The sequence below is a fragment of the Dipodomys spectabilis genome, unplaced genomic scaffold (assembly GCF_019054845.1).
Source record: "Dipodomys spectabilis isolate Male_0828 unplaced genomic scaffold, ASM1905484v1 ptg000156l, whole genome shotgun sequence".
NCBI lineage: Eukaryota > Metazoa > Chordata > Mammalia > Rodentia > Heteromyidae > Dipodomys > Dipodomys spectabilis.
The window spans coordinates 4,685,604-4,704,452 of record NW_024870833.1 but is presented as its reverse complement, the minus strand read 5'-3'; the positions used below and the strand labels follow the sequence as shown (position 1 = coordinate 4,704,452).

Below are 18,849 nucleotides of genomic sequence, written 5' to 3'. Positions count from 1 at the left end.
TGTAGGTTTGGTGCCTTTTGTTTTAATTCCAGAGATGTGCAGAAGTAGAACCCTTGATTATGCTCACCCAGTATCAATCTATGAGCATCTCAATTACACGTTGTTTGTTAGTAGGAAGTCAGGTTGAACTAAAGAACATTCAGTAGTAATGTGTCACTAGGTTTAAAAAGAGATGCATAGCAAAAGCATGATTCCCCTGTGCTACATGAATTTTTCCCCATATTTTGTTCCTTTACTAGATGAGTAACTGTCTTAATTATGTCTTTAATATGAATAAACGTTTGATGTGTTATAGTCTAGGATAAATATGATTTTGCAATTGAAAACCCTCTTTCTACTATGTAATTGCTAAGGTAGGAAAAAAGAATTCTAGTTTGTTCATTGCTGGGCCTTAAAGAACACACAGACTTATCTTCAAGTATTTTAATTTCCATTGGGCCTCCAGGGCATAACTTGTTAATAAGCAAAAATGAGTAATTTCGACTAATGCTTCCAAAATATGTAAAAATCTTTTTGAGAGTCAAAGAGGAGTGCACAATTTTCAACCCATATGTTGTCTTTATCATCTGCGGAAACATTAGCCTTTTTAATGTGAAAACCTGTTATAGTTTAAATTGTAAATCTCATTAGCTATGGAATTGTTCCGTCCAGTTAAAAAATTCCTAATGGTAATGTGTTTATAGATTTAAAGCATCAGTGAAAATGCTTGCTAGGGAAATTAATTCAGTATGACTCACTGAATAGATTAACTCAACAAACAAGTCTTCCTAAATTGTTTGCATGAATTTAATACAAAGATCAAATTTATCAAAATACAATTATCTAGAAAAGTCTATAAAATATGCAGCTTGAAATTGAAATAATAACATTATAAGCTTTATTCCACGGTAATTATTCCTATTTTTAACGTATTTCTTGAGTATTAGAACTTTCATATATGTTTGAAGCCTATTTGTAAGTCTTAGCAAGGAATTTTTTAATATTATTCAACTATTAGATAAATGACTGTAAGTCTTTGACATTGGTCAAAATGACAGAATGCATTTTCCTAGGATTTAGGTTTTTAATGTATAGAAGATGATATTTGATTCAAGTATACAAATAGATTTGATACAAGTATACAAATAGATACAAGAGAGACTTTATGTGTATGTATAGGGGGTCTTAAGTTTAATTATACATAGACAATTCAGTCAAGCTGAGGTGGGATAATAGGAACGAAATGTAAGCAATGAGACAGAAAGGATTTTACAAACAGCCTGATGGCCAGACTGATTTTACCCCCTGCATATTTTTCCACTAGGAAAATTTCACACTATGTTCATTGTAAGTTGCTTTTGCAAGTCACTTTGGGACTGACCAGTAGCCTCACTTTTATACCTACTGCTCTCTGCATTTGATCTTTAGTTCAGCAGCTCCAGAAGCAAGTTATCTCTCATTTCTATTAAATAGTGAGAAGAGTGAATCCTCTCCTTTGCATGACTACTCTTATTTTTTTTCTTTCTCTGTCTATGACATGAAAACAAGCAGAAAGTTTGACCAGATTCTGGAGATTATAGATGCAATTTTATTCTGTAATTCTTATGGTTTTCATTATATAGGTATTTTCTAAATAAAAGGCCAAGAGTATAAGCCAGAGTTTTAGCCACAGAAAATATTTGGTGAGCCATGTACTTGCCAATTTTCTACCTCTAAATATAGGCCCACAAACAACAGAGCCAAGTGTCCATAGACTGAAACTTCTGAAACCATGGACCAAAATAAATCTCCTCTCCTTTAATTCAATTTTCTTATGTCTTTTGTCACAATGGCAAGAAAACAAAATAACACACAAACTTTGGAACAGCATTAAAAACAAGTTTCAATCTAAACTTTTTTTTAGAAATGAGATGAGGCCTGTAATAGTAGTAAAATTACTACAATTATCCTGATAGAGTTATATATCTTAGCACCAAGAACATACTGTACATGTGATTTATGCTTGAAAATGAACCTGGACCCACTGCTCTGATAATTAGGATTGGACAAACATTTTAGTAACATTTATTTATGTGTTCATTCACAGACCAAACATTTCTTAAGTATTTCTGAAAGGCTAGATGCTGAGCTGGATCTTGAGAAGACATTAACAGGAAGGACATACTTTCTGCTTAAAAGCAGAAAAGTGCTTAGAAATGAGAAGACAAGTTAGCAAAAAGAGAACAATACACAAAACACAATGCAACCGAGCTCCAAATGGTAGGAAATTATCTTAGAAAGCAAAACATCTAATCCTGTTTGTATAGGAGAAGGTCAAGGAGCAATTACCTTATCCAAACACAGAACAGAAGATGGAGGGAAGTCTGAGGAAGTCTGAGGGAACAGCATGAATAAAGCTTCCATAAAAGATTGTGTAACTGGCTTGAGAGAAATAAAACAAAATTGTGCTAGCGCATAACATGAGCCAGGTAGCTACTACATGAGTAGTGTCTCAGTAAGTAAATAGAGGACAAGTGTCTCTGGCTAAGTGTTAGTGAAGCTAAATATGAGCCAGGCACTGGTAGCTCACGCCTGTAATCCTAGCTACTCAAGAGGCAGAGATCTGAGGATCATGGTTGAAAGCTAGCCTGGGCAGGAAAGTCCATGAGACTCTTATCTCCAATAAACCACCAGAAGACTGGAAGTGGCGCTGCGGCTCAAGTGGTAGACAGCTAATCTTGAACTAAAGAGCTGAAGGACAGTGCCCAGGCCAAGAATTCAAGCCCCATGACTGACCAAAAACAACCAAAAAACAAAGGAGGGGGTAAAAATGCTCTATAGGAAATGTACTCATTACCTTACTCATGTAACTGTAACCCTTCTGTACAGTATCTTTACAATAAAAAAAATTAAAATAGAAAAAACAACTAAATATGATTTACAGTTTGGCCAATAATAGAGAAAAATTATTAAAGAATTTCACAGCAAATAAATAATTCTAAATAGCAAGAGACACTTAATATTAGCGATTTTGTAATATATAACATTTAGGTGGTATTAATAACTCTGTGTGTGTGTGTGTGTGTGTGTGTGTGTCTGTGTCTGTGTCTGTGTGTGTTCTAGAACTTGATCTGAAGGCCTGGGTGCTTTTCTTGAGATTTTCTTCAAGGCTAGAACTCTAACACTTGAACCACAACACCACTTCAGGCTTTTTCTGAGTAGTTTATTGGAGATAAAAGTTTCATGGACTTTCCTGTCTCGGATGGCTTTGAACCATGATCCTCAGATCTCAGCCTCCTGAGTGGTTAGTATTACAGGTGTGGGCCACCAGTGCCCAACCTAAATAACTTTTCAAAAAATCATATTTATGTACATTATCAATGTAAACAGTAACTGTGTATGTTTAATGGTAACTCTAAATTTCACACACATTTCTGCTATTCACAATTATTGAGAACATCAAGCGATTCATTGTATTTTATACAAGAGAGTGGAGTCATAAAACAGAAAATGAAATTTAAATCTAAGAAGTATTTTAAAACCTGATTCTCCATGCTTGCAAGCACGAGAATATAATAAAAAAATGGCAGGAAAAATAATATGCTATTTCCAAAGCAATAAATCTGGAGATGTAGTTCAAGTAGTAGAGAGAACACTTTTACCAGCAAGTGCAAGGCCCTGGATTCAAATCCTAGTACTACAAGAAAAAAGAAGGAAGGAAGGAAGGAAGGGAGGGAGGGAGGGAGGGAGGGCAGGCAGGCAGGCAGGCAGGCAGGAAGGCAGGAAGGAAAGCAGGAAGGCAGGCAGGCAGGGAGGGAGGGAAGGAAGGCAGGCAGGCAGGCAGGCAGGAAAGCAGGAAGGAAATCAGGAAGGCAGGCAGGCAGGCAGGGAGGGAGGGAGGGAGGGAAGCAGGGAGGGAGGGAGGGAGGGAGGGAGGGAGGGCGGGCAGGCAGGCAGGCAGGCAGGCAGGAAGGCAGGAAGGAAAGCAGGAAGGCAGGCAGGCAGGGAGGGAGGGAAGGCAGGCAGGCAGGCAGGAAAGCAGGAAGGCAGGCAGGCAGGCAGGGAGGGAGGGATGGAGGGAAGCAGGGAGGGAGGGAGGAAGGAAGGAAGGAAGGAAGGAAGGAAGGAAGGAAGGAAGGAAGGAAGGAAGGAAGGAAGGGAAGGGAAGGGAAGGGAAGGGAAGGGAAGGAAGGAAGGAAGGAAGGAAAGGAAGGAAGGAAGGAGGGAAAGAGGGATGAAAACACTGTATTAAATTGTTCCACTCGTTCTTATAAACGCAACTGTCGATTGTGAGAGGTCAGCCAAGAATTAGCTTTGTGAGGACTTAGTATACAAACTGAATGCTAGAGAGATGGTAAAACTAGAAATGGCTCTATCTTTTGACACTGCTTGAAAATTAATCCAGAGACAAGAATTTATCTCCATCTGAAAACCCTATAGAAAGGTACTGTGGAAGAAGCATGCTATGAATCATTTTCTACGGACTGGTTAAAAGACATGCAAAAATAGAGGAAAGCATAGGAATAAATAGGATCAAAGGACCCTGGTTAAAAGCAAGACAATTAAAAAAATTTAAAATAAACATTTAAAAGCAATCAAAATTGTTTTCATCCTATTTCACTAATAACACTATTTGTTTAATGTCTAATACATGCCAGAACCTTCTCTGTGTAATTAATCTTCTCAAGTAAAAATGCCACAACTGCCTCCTTGCTATACATGAGACATCTGAAGTTTAGAAAAATTACATAAATACATAAGAGCAAAATGAACTGTTATGATCTCATGTGTATGTATGAATGTATTTTTTAAAAATTGTAAGTCGCATAATATATAGCCCAGGTTGATTTTGAACTTGCAATACTCCCACCTCAAACTCTTGGGTGCTTGGATTACAGGTGGGTGTCACTGTACTGTGGTCTCCTGTCTTTTGTTGCCTGAAAATCTATTTGTTTCCCAAAAAATGCCAAGTTTAATACAAGGAACACATGGGTGTTTATCCTGATTGTCTTTCTAGTTTAAGTCATTCATGACACATGGTCCAAGGATCCATAGGGATGCAGGTCTCCTGAGTTAGTTTTTTTTTTTTTTCCCCCGGTTTGAAGTATTTGACACATAGTGCTAGTTAAGTTGCAACTGAATTGTGATACAAACATTTCTGAAGTTCAAATTAAACAAACAAACAAACAACCTAACAACAGGATATTACCTTCCCAAATCCATGTCATGAAAAGTTCAAGTATATCTCTGGGCAGATTGTGGGGGAAGTTACAAAGCACACTTCAGTGTTGAACCCCAAAACAGAAAGACTCTGGATTCCTGGGTCAGATGAGACCTCCAGAGAAAAGCCAATAGCATTTAGGTTATTATTCCACCAGAGTGAAAATAGGCTAATGGAATCTAAAGCCAGCTGATCATATTTTATGCAGATAAAGCTAATTGTGTGAGTTTTTTTTTTCTGGCAGCTAGTAGATATGTACTCAGGGCTTTGCTCTTGAGAGGCAGGTGTTCAAGGCTACCACACCCAGCTTTCTTGGGTCTTTCAAAGATTTTACCAATGCTTGCTTGAAGCCATGATCCTCCCAATCTCTGCTTTTCAAGTAGATTACAAGTGTGAGCCACCCCACCTTGCTTATGTGCCTATTTATGTGCACCATCTAAATAAGCAAGGCCCAAGGTAAATTCAATGGAACTTTCATTCTGGCAGATTCGTTTATTCTTATTCCTAGCTTTTAGCCTATCAAACAATATTCAGAACACAGAGTGGTTTCCACTTTTCCTATCACTAGTAACTTTTTAAGAAACATTCTGTTAGAGTTTAAAATATAGACAAGGGATAAATCCTAGTACCTTCATTATTGCGTATTGAGTTTTTGGTTTAGAAATTTGTAGTGAAGAATTACTGTACAATGAAGAAACTCCATGCTTAATAACAGATTCGGTTCAATGCTGTCAGTTTGGGTTCGTTTTTGCTTAGGAAACATCCCATTCTCAGCATGTTTGGACAAGCTTGTAGAGGCATGGATATAAAGTAATTTAGCATTTGACTAAAACTTCTTCAGGGATCTCTCTGTTCCCAGGAAGCAAATTATTGTGAATAGGAGGCATTTCATTTTTATCCATTAGGTAGTTTAGATTCTAAGGTCTCTGTCCTTCCATGCTTGCGTGGTCTGGCCTAGGGGCTTGGCCATCATCAATGACATAACAAATTATACACAAATTAGCAAAAGGACTTTTCATTATAGCAATTATTCATAGTTTGAAGGAAAATGTTTATTTTGGATTTTAAAGGTTTTACTGACTTCTACATTTTTGTGCCTTAGTTTGGGGAATATAACTGAAATGTTTTGAATGGGAAACAGTAAGCCATTAATAAATATTTAATATATTTTAATTTTAGTAAGTTTTATTGTAAAAATACTGTACAGAGGGGTTACAGTTACATGAGCAAGGTAATGAGTACATTTCCTATCAAGCATTGTTACCTCCTCCTTTGTTTTTCGCCTACCATCCCTTCCCTCCCACCTCCTCAACTACACTCCCCCCAACCCCCCCTAAATTGTAAAGTTCGTTTTTCAACATAGTGTCTTGTATATTGTTACAATGGGTCAACCTTTATCCCTATTCAAGCAGTTTGTTTTTTCCCTTCCCCTCCCCAAATTAGAGAAGTGTATATAGAAAATGCAGGGCACTGACATCAAAGATAGTGAAAACAGGGGTTATACTGCAGGGGAGGAACATACAAAGAAACAAAAAAAATCACATGGCACATTATAAATACATTAGAAACAATAGCAAGAAAGAAAAAACTACTTGTGTCCCTATCTTGGAGTTCATTTCACTTAACATCATCTTATCTGGTCATATGTACATAGCTTTTGACCTTTTCAGCTTGTCCCAGACATATACTAGTTATTGCAAATAAGAGAAACCATGGGACCTATGTTTCTTTGGGACTGGCTTACTTCACTTAATATAACTTTTTCCAAGTCTTTCCATTTCCTAAAAAATGGGGTGATATCATTCTTTCTGATGGAGGCATAGAATTCATATATATATATAGATATATATATATATCACATTTTCTTGATCCATTCATCTACTAAGGGGCATCTGGGGGTTGGTTCCATATCTTAGCTATGGTAAATAATCCTGTAATAATATATCTACCACAGTATTAAGTTTTTATTAAAATAAATTTTACAAAGGGATTTCATTGTGATATTACTATATATGTATACAATGAACATCATGAAATTCACCCATACAGTTATATTCTTAAGCCTCTCCCTTTTTCACTATTTTGCAATAGTATTTAATGCGTTTTATTATCGTGTGTGTGTGTGTGTGTGTGTGTGTGTGTGTGTGTGTGTGTGTGTGTATTCTCTCCTACATAGGGACAGTCTATGTCACTATGTCACTAAGAGCAAGACATGTTTATAAAATCATCATGATATTACAAAATATATGTCCTAATTCTTTGCATTATATATGTCAGATATGTAATATTCATTTGCAATGTCTTTTCTATTTAAAGTATTTGAGGATATGTATAAGAACTCAGATACCAGAACAGTGATAATGCTTCTAGGTTGTTAATTTCCTTAGATGACCAGGAATTCATAATTTTGTAAACAAGAGAAATATGAAAATGGCATCAAAGATTCCCTTAGAAACACTTGATGATGAATGACTTTTGTCCTTTAATTAACTGTAATACTCAAAGAGTGTGTTGGTCTACATTTTAAGGCTGCAATTAAAAGTTTAAGATATAGCTATGTAATATGAAATCATTCCAAGCTATTCTGTTTATAGACAATGAAACATCTTTCTGTGGTTTTGCCATTATTATAATTTGCTCATTCTACTGTCTATTATTACTTAAACCAAGATTAGTCTGTAAAACAAGAGAACCTTTAACTAAATGATGCACAGCCTATTGTGATTTTTCATATCAAAAATTTTGAGATAGGATGTGTTAACTACTGCTGACATTCTTCATGGGAGATGTAAATCAATTTATTACTTTAAAATTGGATTGACACCATTTTAAGGGCTACTTGAACATCTTATGGAATGTGAAATTAAAGCCTCAGGTAAAATAATCTATAAAAAAGAAGGTTACTGTTTGATAAAGAAAACATGTTTTTTTCTTCATGAGTAAAACAAAATATAAGCTTTAATGTAATTCACAGAAACCCTTAAATTGAGTTTTAAGCCCAGCATCTGTTTCTTGCATGACTGTGAGCTTACCACCCAGGGTGTTGAGAGAGTAGCATGAACTGACTAGCTTCTCTTTGTTCTGATCTCTATTTATCTCCTCAGGCCCAATTCTCTCCTCCTTCTGCAAAAGACTGAAATTAAGTAATGCTACATGCACTCTCTAATTTTAGTCAAAGCATTCTTCTTAAGATGGTGGGGTGGAGAGACTATATTGTGACAAATATTTCACCCTCTCTTTCAACCTAAGGATGATAATTTCAGTGTCATTTATAATAGATATGGGAGGTTAAAATGTCTTCTTCATCTTAGCAGCTGTAAAATTATTATCATAAAATAACATGATTTTAGCCACTTCATTTCAATGCTTTAGAATCAAGAGGAGGAGCTCTTTTGATTGGGAAAAAATAAGAAAAAAAGATTCGATGAACTACATTCAGCTGATAATAAATTTAAGGTTAAGGCTCTCCTGTTTTCAAAGTATTATTTATATTTCTAATTTATAAGTTTATTGTGCCATCTTGATGCTGAAAGATATTTTTGATGAGTGAAGTTATAAAAAGTGCCAGTGATTTTTATATACTAAATCTCAGTTCCAAAATCTGCAGCCACCATATGTTGGGATTTTAACTTCCAATTCATATAGCCTTCTTTGATATAATTCTGCTTTAAATAATTATAAGTCTATTTACCAGGTGATATTTATGGCTTGATTCATTTTTACCTACTCATAACTTACTTGTTGTCCTACAAAGTAATAAAATACACAAGAATTTGAGTAATCAGATGAACTGGGAAAAATGATAAAGAAATGATAAAGGAGAGATGAAGGGATCTGGAGAAAGTGCTGTCAGTGTTCACTCATTAATTTAAATCATTTAATTTACTTCCAATTTTTAATTCAGTCATTTCACAAATACTGTTTGAGTAAAGTAGTTAGGAGTCACTGGTAGCAATGGTATACAAGGCCTCAAAGAACATGCCCTTAATGTATGCAGTTCATTTAGTAAAACAGAATTTGTGATTTGATAGATGCTTCTGACAGTTATCCTAGATACTATGGGACCATGGAAGTGGAATAATATCTTACATAGATTGGGAAACCGATCAAAGTCTTTTGAGAGGACAGACTTTGATGTTGCAATCTGAATGCGGAGTGTTAGTTGAGAAGGAGTCCAGATAGAATATAAAGAGCATAATGTATTATTAATACTAAAGGAGATTCCATAGGAATCAATGGTACTAGGAAAAATAGCAGCTGCTTCTTTATCTGACTAGCTGTACTACCATGGGAAAGCCTAACTGGGGGGCAGATCTGAAGTAATACTTGGCTGAGTGGCCAAGAGGTATTGTCTTGACTATAGCTGTGCCATTTTACTACTTAACTGGAGCATTTGCCTTATATTCTATTTTGTAAATTTGCTACCACTTTGGGGAAAAGGCATAAAAAAACCCTTTCACACACCCCTAACAAATTTTCCAGTTAGTCTTACCATCCTCCTCTTGGCTTCCAATTCCCTGTAAGAGAGCTTTCTGCTTGACCAACCTCACTTATTTTATTTATAGCTGAAAGAACTCCTAGGTCTTTTTCAGTGGCAGCCCAAATCAAACTGAAGTTCTTAAAATATGTGCTACTGCAAAGAATTTGGGCATTTTGTAGAAGCAAAGACTGAAAATTTTATGGATTCATTCCCAAATATAAACACTGATCTCCTCTAAGAATAAATAAATCTAGAAATCTAATGGACAGCATTTACATCTTAAACTTGAACAGCAAAAATTTTAAACTTGTATGGACTCAACTGTTTTCTCAATTATATGATAAAGGCCTTCTTTAGAGGAAATCCTAAGCTTCTGGAATAAACTATAAGAAAATATAGTTTTGCCAGACAACATTCTACCAGAAATTCTTTCTGCAGAAATACAAAGAGTAAACATTTTCAATTTGTTGAGGGAAAGCTTCTGTTTGTTTGGTAGTTACTGGAGCCTGAAATCATGGCTTCTCCTTTGCTCAGCTTGCTTCCTTAGCTGATTATTCATCACTTCAGCCATGCCTCCAGACCAGTTTTTACTAGTTATTTTGGTTTTGAAGTCTCATGGACATTTTTTCAAGGTCTGTCTCTGAATCATGATCCTCTGTATCTCGGCCTCCTGAATATATATGGTTACTGACATGAAACACTAATGGAAAATTTCCATCTTAAAGGAACATTTTTGACATGAAATATTTTTCTATGTGCTAAAATGATTTTGAATAAGAATGAAACAATGTAAACCATCATTTGCCTACAAGACACATTATTTCCTTTTATACAAAAATGTTAATTTGTTGGACCTGTTGCAACAATGAGAAGTACAAAATGTCATGTCAAAACCAGCTTTACAATGTCGGTGTGGTGGGGGGGAGGGGGGGTATGATTGGGTGGGAGGGAGGGGGGAGGCTGGGAAGGGAGGTGAAGGGTAAACAAAGGAGGAGGCTGCAATGCTTGGTAAGAAATGTATGCATTATCCTGCCCATGTAATTGTAACCCCTCTGTACAGTATGTTCTCAAATAAAATAAAATAAAATTAAAAAAAAATGTTAATTTGCAACTTAAAAGTAATGTATCTTTCTTTTTTAGAAACTTCATGCCTGAAAAAAATAACCCACTAAAATTGAATAAGGTAAAAAAAATACAAAATTATCTATTTAACATTAGAAAACAAAACACGCTATGTTGTGTAGCTAATAGTAGCATAGCTAAAATTGATCTATTTGTTTAACTTGAATATGTCATTTGAAATTGTTATTATAGTTGGGAATTGGTAGTTCATACCTGTCATCCTAGCTAGTCAGAAGGCTGAGATATGAAGATCATGGTTTGAAGCTGTTCTGGAGCAGGAAAGCCCAGGAGACTTTTATCTCCAATAAACACCAAAAATAGAGATGTGGAGCTGTGGAGCAAGTGGTAGTACTAGCCTTGAACACAAACCTTTAGGGATAGCACCTAGGCCCTGAGTTCAAGCCCCAGGACCAGAAAAGAAAAGGAAACTGTTATTACATATAACTGACAACTCTCATGAACATTCCACTCCAAAACTGGTTCTGTTTTAAGAATAAAATGAATGAGGTGACTTGTGGGTAGCTTGATGGTAGACTGCCTGCTTCACATGTACAAGGCCCTGGTTTTAAATTCTAATACCACAAACAAACAAATAAGTTGGCAAAACAAAAATCAAATGTTGTTGCATTGCTCTTTGGAGGGTTAAAGTAAAAAAAAAATCATGGAAGTGTTAGCAGAATTCAATTTCACAAGAATCCTGTTGACCAATGATCTGGGATCCTCCTTACGCTTCTAGAGGTCTCACGATGTCTGACAATTGCCCACCTTGATACATCAGAACCAGCAATGTCATTGAGTTCTTTGCACATAGTCATCTCGCTGACCTCTTCTTTTGCTTTATTCTTCTACTTTAATAGTCATATGATTAAATTTGATCTTCCTAGTATAATATCTGTGCTTCGATGTCCTTTACCTTATTAGGCCTACAAAGTCCTTTTATTGTGCCACAAAGTATAGACACAGGATTTGAGGATTATGTCATGGACATCTTTAAATACCATTATTCTGTCTACCACAGACAGCATACTGACATGCAGTTCCCTTAACATTTTGATGAGCAAACAGATTGTTGGTATTTTAATGTAGTTTTCAGTTAAGAGATAACATAATTTCTTACTGAGGAACTTTCATGGCTTTTCAGTGAGATCTTATATTATAAATAGAATTTTCTCGAAATATAACCCAACATTCAGAATTTAAGTAGTAGGACTACTTCAGAAAAAGCATTGTACTTATTACCTATTAAATCTTCTTTCTTCTTCTAATGTCATCCTTTATTTATGTCTAAAATTCACTTTTCTACTCACTTTAGATTAGAATCAGGATCTGAAGCTGATTTTCTTTTTATAAGGCTTTGAAAGCGGTTTCTTAGCAGTCACTGAGTAATGACCAAGATTTGACATGTGGGAAATAGAGCTGGATTTGTTCCCATAAACACATAACCCAAAACTAGTTAACTACTGCCCATATATCATTTTGAGATTTTGGGAAAAACAAGAAAGGGAATTATAAAGAAAATAATAAAGAAAAAATTAAAGGATACTTTAGAATGTATTACTTCTGCTCTAAAATCAGTGTTATATAATAAAAATGCTAAAAAAATAAATCCTCTTTGATTGTCTACTCAATTACTTACAATAGAATGATAAAAGCATTTTGTAGATTTCTGACTGAGATTCAAAGCTGGGTAGTAATGGAGAACAAAAGCCCAAGTAGTCTAAAGGGATATCCTAAGCATACTGATAGAGGCAAAAATCTAGTGCCAAACTGATTTCATGATTATCATTCATAACTACTGTATATTCTTAGTGACACATAAGTGGGTCACTTTATCAAGCAGTATAGTAATTAGTACTCCAGAAATATTTTGTGAGTTTCATGCCTTTTCCTGTCCTTCCTTATAAGTTACTTTGTTGTCTCATGGCTTATTATGACAAGTGAAGTGGACAGAGATGATATGTGCCATTTCTGAGATGAGACATGATTTCTAATATGCAATATATATATGTATATATAATATGTGTAATTAGTGTCATGTGATTTAAAATATAGTCTCACTTTTATATCTCTTGAATATAATATTTATAATACTGTGGGTGTAATCTGAATACAAACATTTCAGTAAGTTATTTAAACTTCCAAACTGTCAGTTTGCTCATCTGTACAACTAAAACCAGCGAAATACCTTTTGGACGCCAGTTTATGATGAGTAACAGAGAACGTTCATGATTCTATCTTCTTCTTAGAGTACTAATAACATTAGAGAAAAATGCATAAACTTGATACTGTACCACAGGAAAAATGGAGGTCCCTAGGATACTGTATGTATGTGTTCGTGTGTGTGTGTGTGTGTGTCCTGGGGCTTGAACTGAAGGTTTAGGCACTGTCTTCAAGCTTTTTTTGCTTAAGGTTAGCACTCTACCACTTGAGCTCCACTTCCAGCTTTTGTGGCACTTAATTGGAAATAAGACTCTTATGGAATTTCTTGCCTGGGTTGGCTTTAAACTGTGAGCCTCAGATCTCAGCCTCCTGAGTAGCTACAATTATGAGTATAAGCCACTAAGATCTGGTGAGAGTACTTTTTAAAATGGAATTTCTGGGAAACAGATGATCTAGAAATAGCTTGCTAGAGAAAGGAGTGGAAATTTAGTTGAAGATATATGATCTCCCCACAAGAGTCCAGAAATGCTTCAAAATAAAGGCATATTATTGTATAAGAAAATATCACTCAAAGTAAGGTGGTGATGGCTCATGTCTGTAATCTTAGTTACTCAGGAGGCTGAGATCTGAAGATTGTGGATTGAAGCCAGCCAGGGGATAAAAAAAGTCTGTGAAACTCTTTTTATCTCCAATAAACTACTCAGAAGAAGCCAGAAGTGGCACAGTGACTCATTTGGTTTGAGTGCTAACCTTGAACAGAAAGAAGCTCAGGAACAGTGCCCAGGACCTGAGTTCAAGCCCCTGGACCAGAAAAAAGAACTCACTGAAAAACTTAAATCACTTTTTTTCTTTCTTCCAATTGTTTCTAACATATTTATAAGATGATTTCTTTGTTGCTTTGTATGTCCCTCCCCCACGGTATAACCCCTGTTTTCACTGTATTTGATGTTGGTGTACTTTGCGGAGGGGAAGGGAAAACACAAATTGTTTAACTAGGGATACAGGTGGACGCATTGCAACAATGAGATGTACAAGGCATTATGTCCAAAAAACGAACTTTACAACTCTGGCAGGCGGTGAGTGGGTAGGGGTGGGGGTGGGGGAAATGGAAAAGGATGGGAAGGGGAAATAAAGAAGGAGGCAACAATGCTTGATAAGAAATGTACTCATTACCTTGCTCATGTAATGTAACCCCTCTGTATGGTATTTTCACAATAAAAAAATGAAAAATAAACAACAAAAAACAAAAACTGTTTTGTTATCATCATTGTATCTATTTACATAATTCTATGGTCTGATCAGTTTAATGGGGAAGTTTATCTATTCCATAGAATTCCAGTTTGTGTTGCAAGTATCAGGAGGCCCAAACATGCTAGAATACTCAAGGTATCTCATTCATATGTCTGTCACATTGAGGAGGACAAGTGAAACACTGAGATTAGCATATATAGTTAGGCCTCTCTCACTTTTTATTAAGTCCCAGAGCCTTTCCTATGGCTTCCCCATGGGGTTTCTCTACATTAGCATTCTAGTAGTCAAATTCCAAATCTTTCCAGGGCAGTCAAATGCCTTAAATGGTAGCTCAGAATCTCCAATAGGACAAAATTGTGAAATGTCCAGGTCTTTTTAAGTTTTTGAAATATGACTAGCATGGGAGTCCTTGATTGCATTCTACTGGGTAAAGTGAGACATGGAACCAGCCTAATTTCATGTAGAAGGGGATTTAAAATAGTTGAGAGATATCTAGAACAATGCCTGGCACACAGGTAAAACCCTGAGAGCACTATGATATTATAATTATAAAAGTGTCACTTAAGAATGAGTGTCATATTTACTGAACAAGGTATACTGTATTCATTAACTACTTTGTTAAATGGCAACTCCTTTGTACAACTACTTAAAAATATTTTCTTTAACAACTGCCCAATAAATAAGTGGGTTAAAGACTTAAAGAGAAACTTCTCTGAAGAAGAAAGAAGGATGGCCAATAGACACATGAAGAAATGCTCAACATCCCTAGCCATAAAAGAAATGCAAATCAAAACAACATTGAGATACCACCTCACCCCAGTTAGAATGGCAAAAATCAAGAACTCTAACAACAACAGATGCTGGAGGGGATGTGGACAGAAGGGAACCTTACTTCATTGTTGGTGGGAATGTAAACTTGTTCAACCACTTTGGAAAGCAGTATGGAGGTTCCTCAAAAGACTTCACATAGAGCTCCCCTATGACCCAGCAATCCCACTTTTGGGCATTTACCCAAAAGTTCACAAACAAGACCACACTAAAGCTACCAGCACAACTATGTTTATTGCAGCATTATTTACCATAGCTAAGATATGGAACCAACCCAGATGCCCCTCAGTAGATGAATGGATCAAGAAAATGTGATATACATACACAATGGAATTCTATGCCTCCATCAGAAAGAATGACATTGCCCCATTTGTTAGGAAATGGAAAAACTTGGAAAAAATTATATTAAGTGAAGTAAGCCAGGCCCAAAGAAACATAGGTCCCATGGTTTCCCTTATTTGCAATATCTAGTATATGTATGAGTCAAGCAGAAAAGGTCAGATAATGTGATGTTAGGAAAATGAACCCTTAGATATGTATTTTAATGTTTCTTTCTTTCATGCATGTGTTTCTAACGCATTTATAAGATTATTTCTTTGTTGCTTTGTATGTCCCTCCCCCACAGTATAACCCCTGCATTCACTATATTTGATGTCAGTATAACTTGTGGAGGAGATGGGGAAAAACAAGTCGTTTAAGGATACAGGTGGACCTGTTGCAACAATGAGAAGTACAAGTTGTCATGTCGAAAATGAGCTTTACAGTGTTGGTGGGGGGGGGGGGAGGATTGGGTGGGAGGGTGTGGGGGGAGGCTGGGAAGGGATGTGAAGGGTAAACAAAGGAGGAGGCTGCAATGCTTGATAAGAAATGTATGCATTATCCTGCCCATGTAATTGTAACCCCTCTGTACAGTATGTTCACAAAAAAAAATTAAATTAAAAAATTTTTCTTTAATGTACTGTGAAAAGACAAGAGCTGGGCACTGGTGGCTCATGCCTATAATCCCAGCTGCTCCGGAGGCTGAAATCTGAGGATTTCGGTTCAAATCCAAGACTGAGCAAGAAAGTCTGTGAGGTTTATCTCCAATTAAGCACCATAAAAAGCCAGATGTATAGATATGGTAGAGGGCTAGTCTTGAGCACAAAAGCTCAGGGACAGCAAGCAGGTCCTGAGTTCAAGGCCCAAGACCAGAAAAAAGGAAAGACAGAAAGAAGGAAGAAAACAAAAGAAAGAAAAGAATGTCATACTGATTAACATAGACTTTTGCAACAGGAGCCAAATCTTCATGACACTGCCAAGGATTTCAAGTTTCACTTAGGGACATTCCAAAAGTTCTTGAAAACAAGAAGTAAATAAAATGATTTTGCCTAAAGTTCAGTGCCAGGAACTAAATAATAATTATTTAAATGAGAATACTGAAGTGATCAAATCCAATGACTTCTTGATAAAAATGTCCAAAGTATAATTGCATGTTTCTACAAACCATTTTGTAATTTAAAAAAAATATGTTAGCATTCTTTTATCTCTGAGATTATCCACTATTTTTTGCAACTGGAAAAGCCTCTTTTTTCCTTAATTCCTTCTGTTTACAAGGCTGATTAAGATCCTCTATAACCTTAACCAGAATAATCTTTTCTATTTTAAAGTTCCTGCAGAATTTCTAACTTGGAGTACTGATATGGAACATACAGTCGTAAAAGAAGAGCATGAACTCTTGAGCAACACTGGCCATATGGCACACTAAGTGAAAATAGAGTCTGCAGTACTAAGAAGGAAGTAAATGGGAATGAAGCTGAGACTAGGAACAGAATTCATGAACAACACCAAGTTATAAAACAGTCAGAAATGAGGACAAATAGGAAGAAAGGTGAAAAGGTAAACATAGGCATCAGAGAATTACTCCCATATCCCCACATTACTGGTCCAAAAAAACAAAGCTGTGCTATATGATCAGATATGGTTCTTGCATGTTGGGGACAGGTGTGGGAACATGGTCTATAGGCCACTGTGGGACACTACAGGCCTAAGATCATATATAATAGAGAAAATTCAAATAAAGCATGACAACTATTATAATCTGCCTTCATAATCATTAGCTCATTAATAGTTGTTGTTTATAGATGAAACAAAATGAGTCTTTCTTCACAAAATGACTCAATTTTCTCAGAAATCAAGAGTTCAATCTCATATATTTTATCTCAACCAATAGGACATTGAGTTTGGAAAACTCTCAAGTGAGAATTATTTTTTTTTAGCAAATTAAACCTGTGCTTATCTGTGTGTGTGTGTGTGAGAGAGAGAGAGACAGACAGACAGACAGACAGAGATGTGTGTGTGTGTGTGTGTGTGTGTGTGTGTGCATGCGCACACACAAGTCCTTGTGCTTAAATTCATGGACTGGGTGGTATCCCAAGATTGTTTTGTTTTGCTAAAGACTAAAATTCTAATACTTAAAGCATGGCTCCACTTCTGGCTTTGGGGGAGTTAATTGAAGATAAGAGTTTTTCCTGCCCAAGTTAGGTTTGAACTGTGATCCTTAGATCTCAGTCTCCTAAGTCGCTAGGATTACAGAGGAAAGCCACTGGCCTGGCAAACCTGTGCTTTTTAAATAGCAAAAAGGTATCTTGTTTCAAGGTGTATTCTTAGCTAAATATAGCATCAATAAAAATGGACTTATATGCAAGAAGAATACAACTCAACTAACTAAATCAAAAGGTAACTTCTAGTAGTCATGCAAACAACTCAAAGGATGGCATGATGAAATGTCAACTATTTGACTTATTCCTGTGAAGGCTGCCGTGCACATCTGTTGTTTTATATGTCAATTGGGATTGCTGATGTCACTGTCAAGTATTGTTCAATTTAAATGAAACATTTTCCACCCAAGCAGTATGAACAACCAACATAGTCATTAAAACTTATGCACCAAAATAATCAAAAGACTTTGGCAAAAAATAGAGGAAGTATCGAGCATCAGATCTACCTGGGAGAAAAAGCAGGAGGCAACAGAAAACTAAAAGCATTTTCTGATTACATTTGTACATTTTGCAGCTAGTAATATAAAAATTTGATCTTAGATTAGAAAAGAATAAACAAACAGCTGAGAAAAGCTAGCTGTGTGTTAGAGAATTGAATCCTATAGAAACCAAGCAAAACAGAAAATGGTGCATTCACTCCTCAGGTCTGATTATATTACCCTCCCCAAGTTTAGTATGAAAATTAACAAAAAGAAAAGTTGCAGAGAAATACATCACACAGGTGCGGTTCCCAAGAGAGATACAAATTTGAGAATAAAATGTCTTTAAGTGTAGCTTTCAGTTGGTTCACTGTTTATTATTGTTTTGGCCATATGAATACTTTCAAGTTATAGCACAACTTAATATTCAAGAGACTGAGGACCAGAAATACATTTTTAAAAACATGAAAAAAATCCCTTGAACAAAATTTTCATGGTATTTAAGAAATCTTGGCAAGTCCTAGGCAAGCAATTGATAATAGCATCAATAACTACCACAAATGATCAGGTATAATTGTTTTCTGGCAGCTGACACCAAGCAAGAACTAAGCCAACAGACAACAATTACACCTGAATGGAGTAGGACAGATCAGGAACAGTAGTCACTGGAAAAAAGATTAAAATCGTTTTGTGAAGGAGGTAATTGCTAGAATAGCAGCAGTTTGGCACTTCCTGTTTATTTGTTTTTAAATTTTATTTTCAAAATCCAACACATGTTGTATTATATTTTTTATCTCATCACTATGTCTCATATTATATATGTATGTCTCAATTTGTTTTGTGACACAAATTGCCTGGTATAAAGTGTTATTT

The 18,849-nt window shown here is 35.9% G+C and overlaps 1 long non-coding RNA gene across 1 annotated transcript; it reads left to right on the top strand.

Moving 5' to 3' along the window:
- Window positions 1-1,651: 1,651 nt before the first annotated feature.
- On the top strand, window positions 1,652-18,439 carry LOC122118588. The gene is made up of 3 exons (XR_006149415.1): window positions 1,652-1,661; window positions 5,460-5,463; window positions 18,327-18,439. It is a non-coding gene; the product is annotated as an uncharacterized LOC122118588 (long non-coding RNA).
- Window positions 18,440-18,849: the final 410 nt, after the last annotated feature.